The 20135-nt window shown below is 44.4% G+C and overlaps 1 protein-coding gene and 1 pseudogene across 1 annotated transcript in view; one reads left to right on the top strand and one right to left on the bottom strand.

Moving 5' to 3' along the window:
• The window catches only part of GALNT17 (polypeptide N-acetylgalactosaminyltransferase 17), a 673198-nt gene that overhangs the window by 287053 nt on the left and 366010 nt on the right, over positions 1-20135 (bottom strand). The gene's annotated exons all lie outside the window — the stretch shown is intronic.
• Positions 6215-6333, top strand: LOC135052159 (5S ribosomal RNA; annotated as a pseudogene).

Genomic DNA, 20135 nt, shown 5'->3' with positions numbered 1-20135 from the left:
CCAGAATACATAGAAAAACGGGAGATTAAGGCCGCCGATAAGGGGGCGGAGCCTATCTCCTCAGCACACTGGCGCCATTTTCCCTCACAGCTCCGTTGGAGGGAAGCTCCCTGGCTCTCCCCTGCAGTCACTACACTACAGAAAGGGTTAAAAAAAGAGAGGGGGGGCACTAATTACACGCAGTATTAAAGATACAGCAGCTATAAGGGGAAAAACACTTATATAAGGTTATCCCTGTATATATATAGCGCTCTGGTGTGTGCTGGCAAACTCTCCCTCTGTCTCCCCAAAGGGCTAGTGGGGTCCTGTCCTCTATCAGAGCATTCCCTGTGTGTGTGCTGTATGTCGGTACTTTTGTGTCGACATGTATGAGGAGAAAAATGATGTGGAGACGGAGCAGATTGCCTGTAATAGTAATGTCACCCCCTAGGGGGTCGACACCTGAGTGGATGAACTGTTGGAAGGAATTACGTAACAGTGTCAGCTCTGTATAAAAGACAGTGGTTGACATGAGACAGCCGGCTACTCAGCTTGTGCCTGTCCAGACGTCTCATAGGCCGTCAGGGGCTCTAAAGCGCCCGTTACCTCAGATGGCAGATATAGACGCCGACACGGATACTGACTCCAGTGTCGACGGTGAAGAGACAAATGTAACTTCCAGTAGGGCCACACGTTACATGATTGAGGCAATGAAAAATGTTTTACACATTTCTGATAATACGACTACCACCAAAAAGGGGTATTATGTTCGGTGAGGAAAAACTACCTGTAGTTTTCCTGAATCTGAGAAATTAAATGAGGTGTGTGATGATGCGTGGTTTTCCCCCGATAACAACTGATAATTTCTAAAGTGTTATTGGCATTATATCCTTTCCCGCCAGAGGTTAGGGTGCGTTGGGAAACACCCCCTAGGGTGGATAAAGCGCTCACACGCTTGTAAGAACAAGGGCTCTACCCTCTCCTGAGATGGCCGCCCTTAAGGATCCTGCTGATAGAAAGCAGGAGGGCATCCTAAAAGGTATTTACACACATACTGGTGTTATACTGCGACCAGCAATCGCCTCAGCCTGGATGTGCAGTGCTGGGTTGGCGTGGTCGGATTCCCTGACTGAAAATATGGATACCCTAGATAGGGACAGTATATTATTGCCTATAGAGCATTTAAAAGATGCTTTTCTATATATGCGTGATGCACAGCGGAATATTGCCGACTGGCATCAAGTCTAAGTGCGTTGTCCATTTCTACCAGTAGAGGGTTATGGACACGACAGTGGTCAGGTGATGCGGATTCCAAACGGCATTTGGAAGTATGGCCTTATTAAGGGAGGAGTTATTTGGGGTCGGTCTTTCAGACCTGGTGGCCACGACAACAGCTGGGAAATCCACGTTTGTACCCCAGGTCGCCTCTCAACATGAGAAGACGCCGTATTATCAGGCGCAGTCTTTTCGTGGGCAAGCGGGCAAAAGGTTCCTCATTTCTGCCCCGTGACAGAGGGAGAGGAAAAAGGCTGCAGAAATCAGCCAGTTCCCAGGAACAGAAACCCTCTCCCGCCTCTGCCAAGCCCTCAGTATGACGCTGGGGCTTTACAAGCAGAATCAGACACGGTGGGGGCCCGTCTCAATGAATTTCAGCGCGCAGTGGGCTCACTCGCAAGTAGACCCCTGGATCCTTCAGGTGATATCTCAGGGGTACAAATTGGAATTCGAGACGTCTCCCCCTCGCCGTTTCCTAAAGTCGGCTTTACCGATGTCTCCTTCTGACGGGGAGACAGTTTTGGAAGCCATTCACAAGCTGTATTCCCAGCAGGTGATAATCAAGGTACCCCTCCTGCAACAGGGAACGGGGTATTATTCCACACTGTTGTGGTACCGAAGCCGGACGGCTCGGTGAGACCGATTCTAAATCTAAAATCTTTGAACACTTACATACAGAGGTTCAAATTCAAGATTGAGTCACTCAGAGCAGTGATTGCGAACCTGGAAGAAGAGGTCTACATGATGTCTCGGGACATCAAGGATGCTTACCTTCATGTCCCAATTTACCCTTCTCACCAAGGGTACCTCAGGTTTATGGTACAGAACTGTCACTATCAGTTTCAGACGCTGCCGTATGGATGGTCCACGGCACCCCGGGTCTTTACCAAGGTAATGGCCGAAATGATGATACTCCTTCGAAGGAAGGGAATTTTAGTTATCCCTTACTTGGACGATTCCCTGATAAGGGTAAGATCCAGGGAACAGTTGGAGGTCGGTGTAGCACTATCTCAGGTAGTGTTGCGGCAGCACGATTGGATTCTCAATATTCCAAAATCGCAGCTGATTCCGACGACTCGTCTTCTGTTCTTTGGGATGATCCTGGACACAGTTCAGAAAAAGGTGTTTCTCCCGGAGGAAAAAGTCAGGGAGTTATCCGAGCTAGTAGGGAACCTCCTATAACCGAGCCAAGTCTCAGTACATCAATGAGATGGTTCTGGGGAAAATGGTGGCTTCCTATGAAGCAATCCCATGCGGCAGATTCCACGCAAGAACTTTCCAGTGGGACCTGCTGGACAAATGGTCTGGGTCGCATCTTCAGATGCATCAGCGGATAACCCTGTCACCAAGCACAAGGGTGTCTCTCCTGTGGTGGTTGCAGAGTGCTCATCTTCTAGAGGGCCGCACATTCAGGACTGGGTCCTGGTGACCACGGATGCCAGCCTGCGAGGCTGGGGAGCAGTCACACAGGGAAGGAATTTCCAGAGCTTATGGTCAAGCCTGGAGACATCACTTCACATAAATATCCTGAAGCTAAGGGCCATTTACAATGCTCTAAGCTCAGCAAGACCTCTGCTTCAAGGTCACCCGGAGTTGATCCATTCGGACAACGTCACGGCAGTCACCCACGTAAACAGACAGGGTGACACAAGAAGCAGAAGGGCAATGACAGAAGCTGCAAGGATTCTTCGCTGGGCGGAAAATCATGTGATAGCACTGTCAGCAGTATTCATTCCGGGAGTGGACAACTGGGAAGCAGACTTCCTCAGCAGACACGACCTCCACCCGGGAGAGTGGGGACTTCACCCAGAAGTCTTCCACATGTTTATAAAACTCGACAAGTATTGCGCCAGGTCAAGGGACCCTCAGGCAATAGCTGTAGACGCTCTGGTAACACAGTGGGTGTACCAGTCAGTGTATGTGTTCCCTCCTCTGCCTCTCATAACCAAGGTACTGAGAATTATAAGATGGAGAGGAGTAAGCACTATATTCGTGGCTCCGGATGGCCAAGAAGGACTTGGTAACCGGAACTTCAAGAGATGCTCACGGAGGATCCGTGGCCTCTACCTCTAAGAAGGGACCTGCTCCAGCAAGGACCCTGTCTGTTCCAAGAGTTACCGCGGCTGCGTTTAACGGCAGGGCGGTTGAACGCGGGATCCTGAAGGAAAAAGGCATTCCGGATGAAGTCATCCCTATCCTGATCAAAGCCAGGAAAGATATAACCGCAAAACATTATCACCGCATTTGGCGAAAATATGTTGCGTGGTGCGAGGCCAGTAGGCCCCGACGGAGGAATTTTCAACTAGGTCGATTCCTACATTTCCTGCAAACAGGAGTGTCTATGGGCCTGAAATGGGGGTCCATTAAGGTTCAAATTTCGGCCCTGTCAATTTTCTTCCAAAAAGAACTAGCTTCAGTCCCTGAAGTTCAGACGTTTGTGAAAGGGGTACTGTATATACAGCCTCCTTTTGTGCCTCCAGTGGCACCTCGGGATCTAAATGTAGTTTTTGGGTTCCAAAAGTCACATTGGTTTGAACCACTTAAATATGTGGAGTTAAAATATCTCACATGGAAAGTGGTCATGCTGTTGGCCCTGGCCTGGGCCAGGTGCGTGTCAGAATTGGCAGCTTTATCCTGTAAAAGCCCTCATCTGATTTTCCATTCGGACAGGGCGGAATTGAGGACTTGTCCTCAGTTTCTCCCTAAGGTGGTTTTCAGCGTTTCACCTGAATCAACCTATTGTGGTGCCTGCGGCTACTAGGGACTTGGAGGACTCCAAGTTGCTAGACGTTGTCAGGGCCCTGGAAATATAGGTTTCCAGGACGGCTGGAGTCAGAAAATCTGACTCGTTGTTTATTCTGTATGCACCCAACAAGCTGGGTGCTCCTGCTTCTAAGCAGACTATTGCTCGTTGGATTTGTAGTACAATTCAGCTTGCACATTCTGTGGCAGGCCTGCCACAGCCAAAATCTGTAAAAGCCCATTCCACAAGGAAGGTGGGCTCATCTTGGGCAGCAGCCCGAGGGGTCTCGGCTTTACAACTTTGCCGAGCAGCTACTTGGTCAGGAGCAAATACGTTTGTAAAATTCTACAAATTTGATACCCTGGCTGAGGAGGACCTGGAGTTCTCTCATTTGGTGCTGCAGAGTCATCCGCACTCTCCCGCCCGTTTGGGAGCTTTGGTATAATCCCCATGGTCCTTACGGAGTCCCCAGCATCCACTTAGGACGTTAGAGAAAATAAGAATTTACTTACCGATAATTCTATTTCTCGTAGTCCGTAGTGGATGCTGGGCGCCCATCCCAAGTGCGGATTGTCTGCAATACTGGTACATAGTTATTGTTACCAAAAAATCGGGTTATTGCTGTAGTGAGCCATCTTTTCTAGAGGCTCCTCTGTTATCATGCTGTTAACTGGGTTTAGATCACAAGTTATATGGTGTGATTGGTGTGGCTGGTATGAGTCTTACCCGGGATTCAAAATCCTTCCTTATTGTGTACGCTCGTCCGGGCACAGTATCCTAACTGAGGCTTGGAGGAGGGTCATAGGGGGAGGAGCCAGTGCACACCAGGTAGTCCTAAAGCTTTTACTTTTGTGCCCAGTCTCCTGCGGAGCCGCTATTCCCCATGGTCCTTACGGAGTCCCCAGCATCCACTACGGACTACGAGAAATAGAATTATCGGTAAGTAAATTCTTATTTTTTTTTCCATGGCAAGTGGAGTATTAGTAAATGGAAGTGATCAAGCCCGTGTTACGGGTGAAGCGCGTCTTCCGCTTGTTTACCGACTGTCCCTTTTGCTACTGAGTGCCGCACATCAACTGTTACCAGCCGCTGCCCCGCTGCCCTGCATTCGTATCAGCTCTGCCGAGCTGCACCACTTCATCACTGGGATTATCCTATTTCCAGTCTGCCCTGCATGAGCCTCACCGCTTCATATCAGGTGCCTGAGACTCTCTGCGGCACGTGGACCTTCATTATACCACGCTGCTCATTTTGGGTGCCCAATCACCATTCCCGAGACTGTCTGCGACACGAGGACGTCCACCATACAGCGCCGCATGTCCTGCAGTGTGGCCACACCATACGGGGATCCATTACCACATATCAGGACCGTCATCTTCGTCTGAGACTTTCCCTCCTTTGACTTCCTGGGACATCTTACATTCACTGCGGGTAATATCTGAGCAATTGTTAATTTACCCCCAGCAGTGCAATTTACATACATTTCTCCCCATTTTTTGTTTCCAAAAAAACCCTGTGATAATATAAGTTCGATCTAACTATCCCATGTTAGGACATATTCAACTGTTTTAGTATTATCTAATATATTATTCTTTCCCAGTGGTTACTATTGTTATTAAATGTGATGATACTGAGTATCCCACAAATACCTGCATATGGGATGTTTTGAGCCATTGATCTATTTTGACTATTGGAAGACTTTTAAGATATACACATAAGCAGATCATATGGTCTCTCAGACTGAGTATCAGCAACATTGTTAATATTTTTTTTTTTCCTTTTTCTGGGCTCAACTATTGAGTATCAGCAACATTGTTAATAATTTTTCTTTCCTTTTTCTGGGCTCAATTATTGAGCACTGGAAACATTATTGTTACTTTTCAGATCCTGATACTATGTCCTTTTCATTTGTGTGAAGAATCTCATCACAACCTAGTCTGTTGATTTTTATTCAGCATTTCTAGCTGTTTAATTTTTGTGAGATATTTTCAACGGTTGATATGCATACATCACAATGAAACTTCCTGTGGGGAACTAATATATCTCTCTGGCACATTCATCTACTTTATTCTTCTCTCTTTTCATACCTACCTCTTTTCGTGGACTCTCACCATTGATTCAGGGTGCATCCCTGTCTAACACTGGCAGCAGATCCACCTTTTCTTCTTACTATTTATTTAGTGAACTCTCATCAGTGATTCCAGAGCTTTCGCCATCCTCTACTATCATACCACACTGGAAACGCCCGAAGCCGTCCGATCTTGGAAGCTAATCAGTGTCGGGCTGGGTTAATACTCTAGTGGGCGACCATTGAGGAATACCCGGTGTTGTAGAGTTCATATCGGTCCATCACGCTCAGAGTCTAACACTGACAGCAGAATCACACTGCTATCTCATTTCCAACTACTCTGTCTTCTGTTTAATAGTGTGAAAATTACTATTCAAAATACACTTCGGCTCTGCACGGATACAGGGCTAGCCTGTATTATAGAAACATAGAAACATAGAATTTGACGGCAGATAAGAACCACTTGGCCCATCTAGTCTGCCCCTTTTTTATTTTATCCTTTAGGCAATCTCAACCCTTTTTTAACCTTAATTCTTTGTAAGGATATTCATATGCCTGTCCCAAGCATGTTTAAATTGCCCTACAGTCTTAGCCTCTACCACCTCTGATGGGAGGCTTTTCCACTTATCCACTACCCTTTCTGTGAAGTAATTTTTCCTTAAATTTCCCCTGAACCTCCCCCCCTCCAGTCTCAATGTATGCCCTCGAGTTCTAATACTTCTTTTCCTTTGAAGAATGTTTCCCTCCTGAACTTTGTTAAGACCCTTGATATATTTGAAAGTTTCTATCATGTCCCCCCTTTCCCTTCTCTCCTCCAAACTATACAAGATCTTTTAGCCTTTCCGGGTAAGTTTTGTAGGCCATGCACCATTTTAGTTGCCCTTCTTTGTACACTCTCTAACGTATTTATATCCTTCTGGAGATAGGGTCTCCAGAACTGGACACAGTATTCCAGATGGGGCCGTACCAATGACCTATACAGTGGCATTATCACTTCTTTTTTTCCTGCTACTGATTCCTCTCCCTATGCAACCAAGCATCTGACTTGCCTTTTTCATTGCTTTGTTGCATTGCTTTCCTGCCTTCAAGTCACTTGAAATAGTGACTCCTAAATCTCTTTCCTCCTCAGTAGTTTCCATTATAGTACCCTTGATACTATACTTAGCCTTTGGGTTTTTGAGACCCAAGTGCATGATTTTGCATTTTTTAGCATTAAACTGTAGTTGCCACGTTCTTGACCATTTCTCAAGCCTACCTAGGTCATTAATCATTTGTTTGACCCCTCCCGGTGTGTCTACCCTGTTGCATATCTTTGTATCATCTGCAAAAAGGCATATCTTCCCTTCAATACCATCTGCATTGGCAGCTTAAGTATTATTAGAAGGATTTATTTCGATTTCCTAAGGCATTCTTATTATATTTAGCAATCGGGACCCATTTTGCTAATTTCAGCATTTATTTGCTATTAATTGAACACTTATTTAGTTCATATTATATGTTGTGTTATCAAGTACTAATATAATCTTGTGCAAAATATTTCATTATATATTGGATTGTTACCACTGTATATTCTTTTACTCCAAGATGTTAATTAAAGTTACATTTTACATTTATATCTCTCATTAATATTTTACATAATATCAGTATTATTAAAAAGTAAAGAGTGCGCCCACAAAAGAGTCTTTTTTTCTTCACTGTTTGTGTAAATGGAGCCTTGTATAACAGTTAGTGCAGATTCTACTGTCATAAAGAGATTGACAATGTTTGTTTGCTGCAGCAGCATGAATTATTTTCTATCTAGTGAGGTTACTGTATGTATTTCTTATTACAGTATCAAAAAATGCATACTTTTAAACTCAGCATCACATTTTCATAATTTATTAGCAGCTGTTATATACTGTATTAATATAATTAATATTTACTTACATAACACCAGAATATTCTGCTTAAAAATTGGGAATACAACAGTAATAAAATGAGACTACAGTCAAAATGTAATAAACGGTGAGTTCTAAATCCCTGTGGTTCATCAGCGGCTTGTTGGTGGTATCGCTATTTGCCAATTTACTAAGATTAAAACTGCCGCAAAACCACAGAGAAAGCACACTTTGTTGGTGGTATCGCTATTTGCCAATTTACTAAGATTAAAACTGCCGCAAAACCACAGAGAAAGCACACTTTAGAATAGAAGAGAACAGAATTGGATATCAAAGCACCATTGATGTTTTAGACCATAGAAAGATTAGAATACAACTGTCAAAGTCAGAAAAATATCTCTATGCACACTACCATATTTGCACCTCACACAGGTCCGTGCTGCGCATGCGTACGCTCTCCCGTACGTGCGCATACTCACAGTCGCGGGCACCCGCAAGCGCACGGTATGCGTATTTACGGTAGAGTTTATGTGATCGTAGCGTGCGACTCAATCGTTACATATTTTCACTATATAATGTATTTTGTAGATCATGGTCCCTTTGATAGATTCTGAAAGTTTGGTTAATATAGAATGTTCGTGAACAGAGAAATCCCTCTTTGTTTGATACGAAGGGTCAGACAGGAGTAATACAGTGGTGTTTAGTACCCATTGGAAGAGTATTTAATTAGCAATATTCCGGTGTTGGTTTGAAGCAGATTAATCGCTCGTGCGAATAGTTATGGACATAAGAAGTTTATGAACATTTACTGTATTTGCACTTACTTATCCATGCGGCGGGAAACCCAGTTTCCCTCCCACCTGAGCTGTTGGAAATAGTCACGGCCCACCTGTATGAATCAACCTATGACCTTTTGTTATAATGCGAGGAGGAATTCCTGTGTCCAATGAACAATGAGATTGTAGGGACCATTGAATTGCATTGTGTGTGGGGCATAAATAGAAAGGCCGATCACATCCAGCTCTCACTCTTCAACGGTTATCATTGCTGAAAATCAGGAGCTGGATGTCCAGAGGCGCATGCGATCGTTTCCTTTGTGCGTAAGTTTTTCTCCGCAACTATATTGATCTTCTTGTTATTGTGGGCCAATTTCTCTCTCTCTCTCTCTCTTCTCCTTTTTCTCTCTTATTTTCCCTTAAATAGTAATTGTATTGTATTTCCTGTGTAGTTATCTGGTTAGGTAGTCTATGTTATATTGTAGTGTATGATTTGTATTTGTATTAATTCTTTTGCAAGTATATCATTCATAATATATATATATATTAGGCGTTGGACCCTAAGCCAAGGTATCTGTGTATTTCTTATAGTGTTAAGTACTCTCAGAGCGTCGGTGACGCTCAAACAGCTTTTGAGTTAATAAGGTTACACTGTGTTGCATCTACACCCTATCTCTACACTAAGGTTTTACAGCATATTACATTGTTTAAGGTTTAGATTAAAAGGTTTAACATTGTGAGCGTCAGCGCCGCTGGTGATCTCCTCGTGATCCCGAGCGTCCGCTACACTATAGCGAATCATTAAGTTAGTCGGCAGCCAATAGCGTGCCTGCCTGTGATCTCTTGGCCGTGAGCGAACGTGACGCTTGAGCGTCTCGACTATGGCTAAGCGATTGTTACGCAACGTGCGTACCCTTACGGTACTTCATACATAGATAGCGTACAGTGTTCTTAGACCTCATAAAGGGTATTATATAAGATAAATATTTAGCTTTATCAATTGCGGGCTCGTCCTGTCCTTCACATATCTGCACTAGGTAATTTCAGCAGACATTATCCAGCAGCAAAGGGCGGGAGAGATCATATTCCTCGTAGTGCTGTTTGGATAAGCGTCTGCTTCTCTTAGTAAAGGGTGCTGAAGGAATCCAGGAACCGGAGGTAAGAACAAAACGATAGTGTCCTTTTAAAACTGTTTATTTCTGTCTTGCGTACACACGCACGCATATCTGCATTTCTTTTCATTTCATTCGTGTATTTTCGTATATCACTCTCCTGTTTGCCATTGTATAGTTGATAAACGTGCTAAGAGAGATTTGCCGCTATTTCATAGTGTAAAAGTAAAGGTAATATAGTTAAAGTATAGACAAACACACAGCTCTGCCTGAAAGATAAGGCGAAGTCAGTGTGGTGCGCGGTAGATGATCAAGGATCATCTACATTGATAAACGTATAAATTGTGTTACGGTGGATCTTTATTTTGCGTACACGTGTCTCTAACAAAGGACTGAGACTTGCGTACGCAAACCAAAGGCCGACGCACGCAGCGTATATCACGCAGCGGAGCGTCCGGGTACGCCCACGTAACTCAAATCACACGTTTTTTTTTTTCTCTTCTCAACGCGATAAATAGCGCAACGCGGTAAATAACGCAAGGCGATAAATCGCGCAAATCTATTTTAACATTCGAAATTTAAATTAACAGATCCTTCTCCTAATTAGTAACACATCTGGTCTAAAGAAAATTTCTGCGCAGAAATAGAAATAGAAACAAAAGTGTATATGTGGTGAGTGAGTGTTTGTTTTTACAATTTTTGAGGTTGAACCACAAGAAAAGTCGAGTTCTCGTGAGGTACATGCGTGTAAGTGACGTACATGGTGGCTAGGGAGGCATCCCTGGTTAAAACATACAATTTGAGCATTAGAGTGTAGCAGACCTGGAGGTCATACTGTAACAGACCAGGAGGTCATAGCAGACCAGCAGGTTTAGGTACAGCAGACAAGGAAGTCCGCTATACAGTCCACAGGCACAACACCTAAAAGGGTTGGTGCAACACCCATATAGGCCATACAAGCTCTGGCTGAAGGAATTCGCAGCCGTAATTTTCGATTCCACTGGTCGCTCCGTACATAAGATTAGTTGCTTATGTGCTGAACGATTGTACCGCACGTAATTGTGTACATTAGTAAACCTGACCGGTACTATTTGTGTACGAAGGTCATAAACGCTATTTGTACATTCTAACGTGATTTGTGTAATTTTTTTTTATTTTAAGGGAGGTTCGCTGCTCACTCAGGAACTATCCAACAACCAATAGTTACTGGAAAGAGTAAGTGTTCTTCGGATCACCCTCACAGGTTCCAGTAAATAGAGGTTCAGGTCGCAGGGGCCCTGGGTCGAGTACGCCAGCACCATATCGGTGTGATCAGGTCGTATTGGTCGGCGTGGGCGAGTGAGTGGGGTACTCGGTAAACCGCCACCTTCAGCATATTTTGAACATTTTGGTTTGCGTAAGGGTTGGCTGAATAAAGCAACACCTTCGAACTATGGGGGCCACTTGTTCAGGTAGGGGGCGATCAACCTCGGTTCGGGTTGATTCAGTGAACCGACCAGTCGGGTCGGCAAGATACGTAATGTGTGAGAAATACGGAAGTCACACAGAAGCTTTATGTGATGAATGGGAGAGAATGACGGTACATGACGGGGAGAAATTCCCAAGAGTAGGTAGCTTCAGCACAGAAGTGTTAACGAATTTAAGGAGAAGGATATGTCTCATTAAATCAGCAAAGAGACGAATCAAGCATTATGATTATTTACAGTTGTGGCAACAGGAGGGTGACATACAGAGAGGATTGGCTCAGGCGGCGGGATCTGGCTCGATCAGAAAACTGATAGCCACGGCCCCACCGCCACCATATATATCGGGAGAAAAATTGGTTGCGGAGAATGACGCACTAAGGTGTAACAAACAAACACTTAGCAACTGTGTAAATGTTAAAGATAATGTTAACCAATTAACCAATGCAAGTATTAACCCGTGCAAGTTGTACCCTGTTTTGAACTTTCCTCAGGAGTGTGATCAAGAGGACGAATCGGCAACAATTTCAGCGCTCTCTCTAGCAGCCACCATAGCAGAGACCACAGTAGGCACAGCTCCACCCCCGAGATTAGTAACAAAGGCCCCTAGCGGAGGGATAGGTGAGGTCGTATCAACGGGTAAGTACGGCACCATACACTATGCTGAAACTATTTCACCACAGCCTGTAGAATCTACACAGAATGAGGTTGTTAGAGTTAATCCTGTTAAGGTAATAGTAGTTCCAAATGGGAAAACAGACACTTCAGGAGTCACTCCTGTTAGGAACATTGCCATGTACAGCCCATTTTCCCGAATGGAATTAAGGACCATAGTGTCGGAATTCCCTGACCCTAGAAAAGACTTAGTTGCCAGCCAAAAATACATCAGAGACCTAGGTAACACTGTAGAGCCCAACAACAAAGACTGGCAGATATTGCTGAGAGCATGTTTACCCTCCAATGTCGACGCAGCTCAATTTTTAGCTGACTGTGGATTAGATCAGGATGTACCTCTTACAGAAGTGTACAACAAAGACAATGTAAAAAGAATAAGTTTACAGTTAAAGGAGTATTTCCCAGCCGTAGTTAAATGGAACAAAATATTCTCCATTAAACAGAAGGAGTCAGAAACAGCTGCAGAGTACTTTCACAGAGCATTATCAGAAATGGCAAAATACACAGGCATAGAGGACATTAAAACAAACATAAACCATCGAGAAGTAGCAGTATCGGTACTGATGGATGGTTTAAAAGAATCATTAAAGACTAGGGTACAGACCACACAACCATGTTGGCGAGGTCTGTCTGTGGCTACTTTGAGAGAGGCTGCTATTGATCACGATAGGAACATCACCAGACACAGGGAACAACAAGGTGATAAGTTAATGGCAGTAAGTATACAGGCCCTGACCACAAGGCAGCCTTTGTTTATATCACCAAACCCTGTGGGTAAGTCAAATGTGGTTACTTGTTATTCTTGTCATAAACAGGGACACATGGCACGAGATTGTAGAGTGAAGAATTCACGAAACTCATACCAACCCCCTAGACAACGACACGACACACGACATTGGGATCAGGGTCCGCAGAAACGGAGTTATGAGCCACATGCAGGGGAAACAAAAAGATACCCCCCGAACAGAGACTGGCAAGCCTCTGGTAGCTCCCAATTAACTCCATCACAAGTAGTTGCTGCCAGCGGGATTCAGGGAGGTCACCATACCCAATAGGGGTGTGGCCATACCTGTAATCTGCAGCCAGTAAAATTGATTGCAAGCCTTGGAAGTGAACCAGAAATTGCAATCAATGTAGCTGGTAAATCATTAAACTTTCTTGTAGACACAGGGGCGGCCAAATCAGTGATAAATTCGACAGTGGGCATGAGAACCACTGGTAAGACAATTCCAGCCATAGGGGTAACGGGAGTAGTCCAGCACTACCCTGTTAGCAAACCAGCCGAGATTACAGTAGGGCCTTTACATACCAAGCATTCCTTTTTGCTGGCTGCATCGGCACCGACTAATCTCCTGGGAAGAGACTTACTGTGTAAAATGGGGTGCGTCATTTATTGTACTCCTGAAGGTGTATTCTTGGACATACCTGAGAATCACGCTCAGGAAGTACGAGACATGTTAGACTCCCCATCAAAATTAATGTCACATACCATTATGACAAATAGGACTCCCTCCCAAGTAGAAGAAATGACATCTCAGATACCAGAGTCACTTTAGACTAAAGATGGACAGGACACTGGATTAATGGCAAACGTAGCTCCGGTAGTTGTACAAGTAAAAGATGGTAGGATAGCTCCAAAAATCCCACAGTACCCTCTGAAGCCAGAGGTGGAGTTAGGAGTGTATCCCGTAATAGAGCGCTTGCTACAACAGGGCATTCTGGTAAGAACGTCCAGCACTGCCAATAGTCCCATCTTCCCTGTTAAAAAGAGTGGGGGGAGGGGTTACCGGCTAGTGCAGGATCTAAGGGGGATTAACAAAATAGTTGAGAGTCAGTTCCCCGTAGTGCCAAATCCAGCTGTCATCCTAATGCAAATCCCTCCCACTGCGAAATTTTTCACTGTTATTGACCTCTGCTCCGCTTTCTTTTCGGTACCTCTGCACCCTGACAGTCAATATTTGTTTGCATTTACATACAGAGGAGTCCAATACACATGGACTCGATTACCACAAGGATTCATAGATAGCCCAAGTATATTTTCTCAGGCTTTGCATGATTGTTTACAGTCTTTCCAACCAGTGAGTGGATCAGTATTAATACAGTACGTGGATGAGCTACTACTGTGTTCTGATTCATTGGAAGCATCCCTGAAGGATACGAAACAGCTCCTGTTTCATCTTTCAGACACAGGACACAAGGTTTCCAAAGACAAGTTGCAATTATGCCAAACTAAGGTAAAATATTTGGGACACTGTCTAACACAAGGACTGAGACACCTGACCGCTGATAGAATTCAAGCAATTAGAGACATGACTCTGCCACAAACCCAGCAACAGATCAGAACATTTTTAGGAATGTGTGGGTATTGCCGTAACTGGATCCCAGGGTTTTCCATTCTAGCGTTACCCTTGCAGGAGATGGTCTCCTCAAACAAACCTGATCGGATTTCGCATACAGACGAGTCTGAGACAGCATTCGAGAGACTTAAACAGTGCCTAACGCAGGCACCAGCATTGGGTATGCCAGACTATGGGAAACCCTTTGAACTATACGGAACAGAAAGTGCTGGTTGCGCGGCAGGCGTACTAACCCAAAAGCACGGTGATGCCAGCAGGCCGGTAGCATACTACAGCGCTCAGCTAGATACGGTAGCGCGATCCCTCCCCACATGCTTGCGAAGCGTTGCTGCGATAGCATTACTAGTAACGAAAAGCGAAGACGTCGTGCTAGGTCACAACCTCACAATTCATACACCACATGCAGTGTCAGCCTTGTTAAATTCTGCCCAAACCAGACACGTCTCATCAGCGCGGTTTACAAGATGGGAATTGGCACTAATGGCCCCCGTAAACATCACCATAAGGAGATGCAGTGCATTAAATCCTGCAACATATCTCCCAGGTGTGCCTGGACAGGCACAAAGGGTGGAGGATGAGAGTGGTGGGGAAGGAGAATTTAATACAAAGGAAGACACACATGATTGTATGGAATATTTGACCCAAAATTTTACCGCAAGGCCTGACATCAGTGACAACCCACTGGAAGATGTAGAACTTACGTTCTACACGGACGGTAGTTGTCATAGACAGTCAGACTCGGGAGACTTGTGTACTGGATACGCAGTCGTAGATGACCAAGGCACCATAGAAGCGGAACCGCTAGGCCCACCTCACTCAGCCCAGGTTGCTGAACTGGTCGCCCTAACCAGAGCATGTGAATTGGCTAAGGGCAAATCAGCCAATATCTACACCGATTCTAGATACGCATTCGGGGTAGTCCATGATTTCGGAGCCCTATGGCGCCTCAGAAATTTCATGACGGCAGCTGGTACACCGGTAGCGCATGCAGCTCACATAAAAAGGCTTCTAACAGCGATACAGGAACCCGACAGAGTGGCTGTTATCAAATGTAAAGCACACACATATAGCCAAGACCCAGTATCACTTGGTAACAGCCGAGCAGACGGAGCGGCTAAATTAGCAGCTGCTACCCCCAGACAGACAGACACCACACAACTGATGGTATTTAATACCATCAACACACAGAAGTTGTGTGAGATGCAAAATTTGTGTTCCACACAGGAAAGGGCAGTCTGGAAGGCAAAAGGATATGGCCAGGAGTCCTCAGGACTCTGGACGGATGGACACGGTAAACCAGTGGCCCCCAGAGCATACCTTCCATGTTTAGCTGAGGTAGCTCACGGGCTGACTCATCTGGGCAAGGAAGGGATGTGCAAGTTGGTGAGAGCATATTGGTGTGCCCCAGGATTTTCATCTCATGCGAGTAAAAGAGCAATGTCATGCCTTACCTGTCTGAGAAAGAACATCGGAAAGGCAATACCTACAGAACCATCTCACATCCCACCTGCCGGCGGCCCTTTCCAGGTAATACAGATTGACTTTATTCAATTACCCCCTTGTCGAAATTTGAAATATGTACTTATTTGTATAGATGTTTTTTCAAATTGGGTCGAAGCATTTCCGGCGGCCACAAATACCGCTATGTTTACTGCTAAGAAAATTGTGCAGGAATTTTTATGTAGATATGGTATCCCTAGAATAATCGAAAGTGATAGGGGTACCCATTTTACAGGTGATGTCTTTCAAGGAATGTGTAAATTGATGGGAATTGATAGCAAGCTGCACACTCCATACCGTCCACAGGCGAGTGCGAAAGTGGAAAGAGTGAACAGCACTATTAAAAATAAACTGAGTAAAGTGATGGCAGAGACAGGATTGACATGGCCAGAAGCTTTACCCATTGTACTGTACAGCATCAGAACCACTCCCAGGTCCCCTCTTAATCTGTCTCCCTTTGAAATCTTGTTTGGTCGACAACCGCATGTTATGATTAACCCTCAGGATGATTTGAAGTGTAACAATGAAGTGACTGTAAAATACTTGATTAACATGAGTAAACAGTTAAGGAATCAAAATGATAATCTGAAGTTAGTGATTCCTGATTTACCAGATAGTAATTGTCATGACATTGAACCTGGGGATTATGTAATGATACAGAATTTTCTACGCTCAGGTTGCCTTATTGACAGATGGGAAGGACCATACCAGGTCTTATTGACTAGCACTACAGCATTGAAGGTTGCTGAGAGAGAGACTTGGGTTCATTCGTCCCACTGTAAAAAGGTTGCTGATCCAGAGAGGCCCCGTGATAAGGAACAGACGGTAGAGGTTGTATCACTGGAGTGTCTGTTCCAGGAGGACTGAGGCGGCACCTGATCATTGAAAATCACAAGACCAAAAGCAGTTGTCGATCCCCTGTTCCCTTTTATTGTTTTTCTCCAACTTCCCATCCCCTCTCCCTCAAATTAATTTTTTTTCCCCCTTCTCATTCTTCTCCGTTTCCTCCTACAAGATGGACTTGCCCCAAGAGACTGTGATCCGGATTTTCCTGTTGACCATGATGTTGACCAGAGCAGTCTGTTCCGGCGAGAGTACCATGGAGGTCGAGAGAGGTTCTGGAATGGGTTCTGATGACAGAGATGGAGGCGTAGTTTTCCAAGAACAACTTAACCAACAAGTAAAGGCGAGTATCAGAAAACGATCCGATAGCATTGACCATAGAAGGAATTGTGAAGGATTGTTAGCTGAAGAAAACTGTATCTGTCGGCTCTGTAACAATGTCATTGAGGATGGGTGCATAAAGAAATGCCAATCCAGTTTTAATATCCATATGGACCGGCATCCATTGAGTGACTATCACTCCTTAGTGGGTAGTGTGTTAAATAAAACAGATTGTTGGGTATGCTCTCAAGTACCTCAAGGTCATAGCAAGTCAGGGCTAGTACCATTTCCTTTAACGTTAGGGGAGGTACTTGAGTTAAGTGGTGGGAGACCGGTGGACAGGAGGTTTAATATCTCCAGCCCTCCTAGTTTGAAGCTCCACCAATACCATGTGGATAGGTCCCTATTATGTTTTAACATCTCCAATCCCCGAAAGCCGGGAAATTGGGAAGTGTCATGGAGTAATCAAACCATGACCTTTTCACATAGAGCAGATAGAATGCCTACAGATACAGAGCTTATACGCCACATAGCCAGTAGAGGAAAATCTTTCCGGTATAGGTATACCTTAGGAAATAGGATTACGAGAGTTGGAGAGGTATCACCAGGATACTGTGCACATATCGTACAACCTGATACGTGTACTAAGCAGATGGAAGAATTAGGGTTAGGAGATTTCACATGGAAGGTGTGTAATATGGTTATGTCCTACTCCGTCCCATATGTTCTCCCCGATGATGCATATTTCATATGCGGGAGAAAGGCGTATAAGTGGCTTGCCCCAAACTCTGAAGGATTGTGTTATATTGGAAAAGTACTGCCTGAAGTAATGACTGTATCACATGACAAAATGAAAGACATACACCGTGTTGCCCAAACTCCTTATACTCACACCCATTACGAGCACGTAGTTAAACGGCACCTGATAGAAAGAACAGAGCATCCGGCCTCTGACATGATCCATGAATCCACCGGGATTCAGTTTCTAATCGCGTTAGACATCACTCTCACCGCCAGAGGAGTGTTGAATTATAAATACATTTCTGCGCTCGCCAATTTGTTAGATAATATCACTGAAATGTATGATGACACGTTTAGGTATACTGGAAGAGAACTTCAGGCTTATAAAACAGAACTGGTACAGCATAGAATGGTTCTTAATTACCTCACAGCAGTGACAGGCGGATATTGTGTCACACTGGCAACACAATACGGCGTGAAATGTTGCACATATATTACGAATAGCACCGAGGACCCGGTCGAGGTCATAGACCAAAAGATGGACGATATTCTCCAACTGAAGTGGGAATTTCGCAGGAGACACAATCTCACTCTTGCTGCTGTAGGTAATGAGCTGACTGGTTGGGTGTCATGGTTGAACCCGCGAAATTGGTTCTCTGGTTTAGGAGACTGGGCTCAAGGAGTCATAATGGATGTTGGGAAGTTTCTCCTATGTATCTTAGGTGTTATCATAACGATTGGTTTGATATTTAGATGCGGTCAGGCTTTAATGAGGTGCAATCGTCGTACTAGGGTAATGAGTTTAAGGAGTGAGGAAACTGTAATTCCAATGGACTTGATTTATGACCCAAATGTAGAAACAATGATGTGATGAAAATGCGATTTCTACGGTCCGTTTCTTTCACCTGTTTTTCCGTTTCCTCCAAGGTAAAAAGACCCACTTGGACGAGGAATTTGATGAGCCGATATACAGACAACAGATGGATTAAAGAAGAAGTTTTGACAACCTGATACACAGATTTTTGATGAACTATGCCATGGATCCCCAGTTTCCCTAGAAATTTTAAAATTACGCTAGCCCAACACTTTTGTAAATCTATGGACATTGACAGCTTTTGCTCGCACCTTATGGGCAAAAGCACAAAGAAGACTGCATTCAACAGACACCAAACAAGACCTCAATCGACGAATGTACATTTACCTGACATAGAATACCACCGCATTTACCGTAATTATGTCTTTTCTTCATTTCTACAACCCTCAGGTAATGACACACATAGTCGATAGGGAATACAGGCACAGATATCAGCAATCACATATCTCCCCCATTCATGTATCATCAACTAAAATGTGCTCCCCCATTTTGTTACAACCAAAGCCGAAAAGAGCTCGGTAAAGTTTGACAGCCCATCCACAGACCCGTACCACGGCATAAGAAGGAATTCAAATGTATACTTCGCAATACCTCGAAGCTTGATTTAAAACACGTACGGCATGATGATACATGACCCCCAAGCACGGATTCATACACACATACTTCTGCTATCTCACTAGGTCATACCCTTTTCCTACCTTCTCCTCTCCTCCCCTACCCAACCATGTAAATGTATTAACCCCTGACATATATTTTTCTCTTTTTGAAATGTTTTAGAAGGTGGCAGTTATTGTTGACTGCCAAAGGGTGGACTGTCAAAGTCAGAAAAATATCTCTATGCACACTACCATATTTGCACCTCACACAGGTCCGTGCTGCGCATGCGTACGCTCTCCCGTACGTGCGCATACTCACAGTCGCGGGCACCCGCAGGCGCACGGTATGCGTATTTACGGTAGAGTTTATGTGATCGTAGCGTGCGACTCAATCGTTACATATTTTCACTATATAATGTATTTTGTAGATCATGGTCCCTTTGATAGATTCTGAAAGTTTGGTTAATATAGAATGTTCGTGAACAGAGAAATCCCTCTTTGTTTGATACGAAGGGTCAGACAGGAGTAATACAGTGGTGTTTAGTACCCATCGGAAGAGTATTTAATTAGCAATATTCCGGTGTTGGTTTGAAGCAGATTAATCGCTCGTGCGAATAGTTATGGACATAAGAAGTTTATGAACATTTACTGTATTTGCACTTACTTATCCATGCGGCGGGAAACCCAGTTTCCCTCCCACCTGAGCTGTTGGAAATAGTCACGGCCCACCTGTATGAATCAACCTATGACCTTTTGTTATAATGCGAGGAGGAATTCCTGTGTCCAATGAACAATGAGATTGTAGGGACCATTGAATTGCATTGTGTGTGGGGCATAAATAGAAAGGCCGATCACATCCAGCTCTCACTCTTCAACGGTTATCATTGCTGAAAATCGGGAGCTGGATGTCCAGAGGCGCATGCGATCGTTTCCTT

The sequence above is a fragment of the Pseudophryne corroboree genome, chromosome 2 (genome assembly GCF_028390025.1).
Source record: "Pseudophryne corroboree isolate aPseCor3 chromosome 2, aPseCor3.hap2, whole genome shotgun sequence".
Lineage (NCBI taxonomy): Eukaryota > Metazoa > Chordata > Amphibia > Anura > Myobatrachidae > Pseudophryne > Pseudophryne corroboree.
This window is presented reverse-complemented; position numbering and strand designations above follow the sequence as displayed.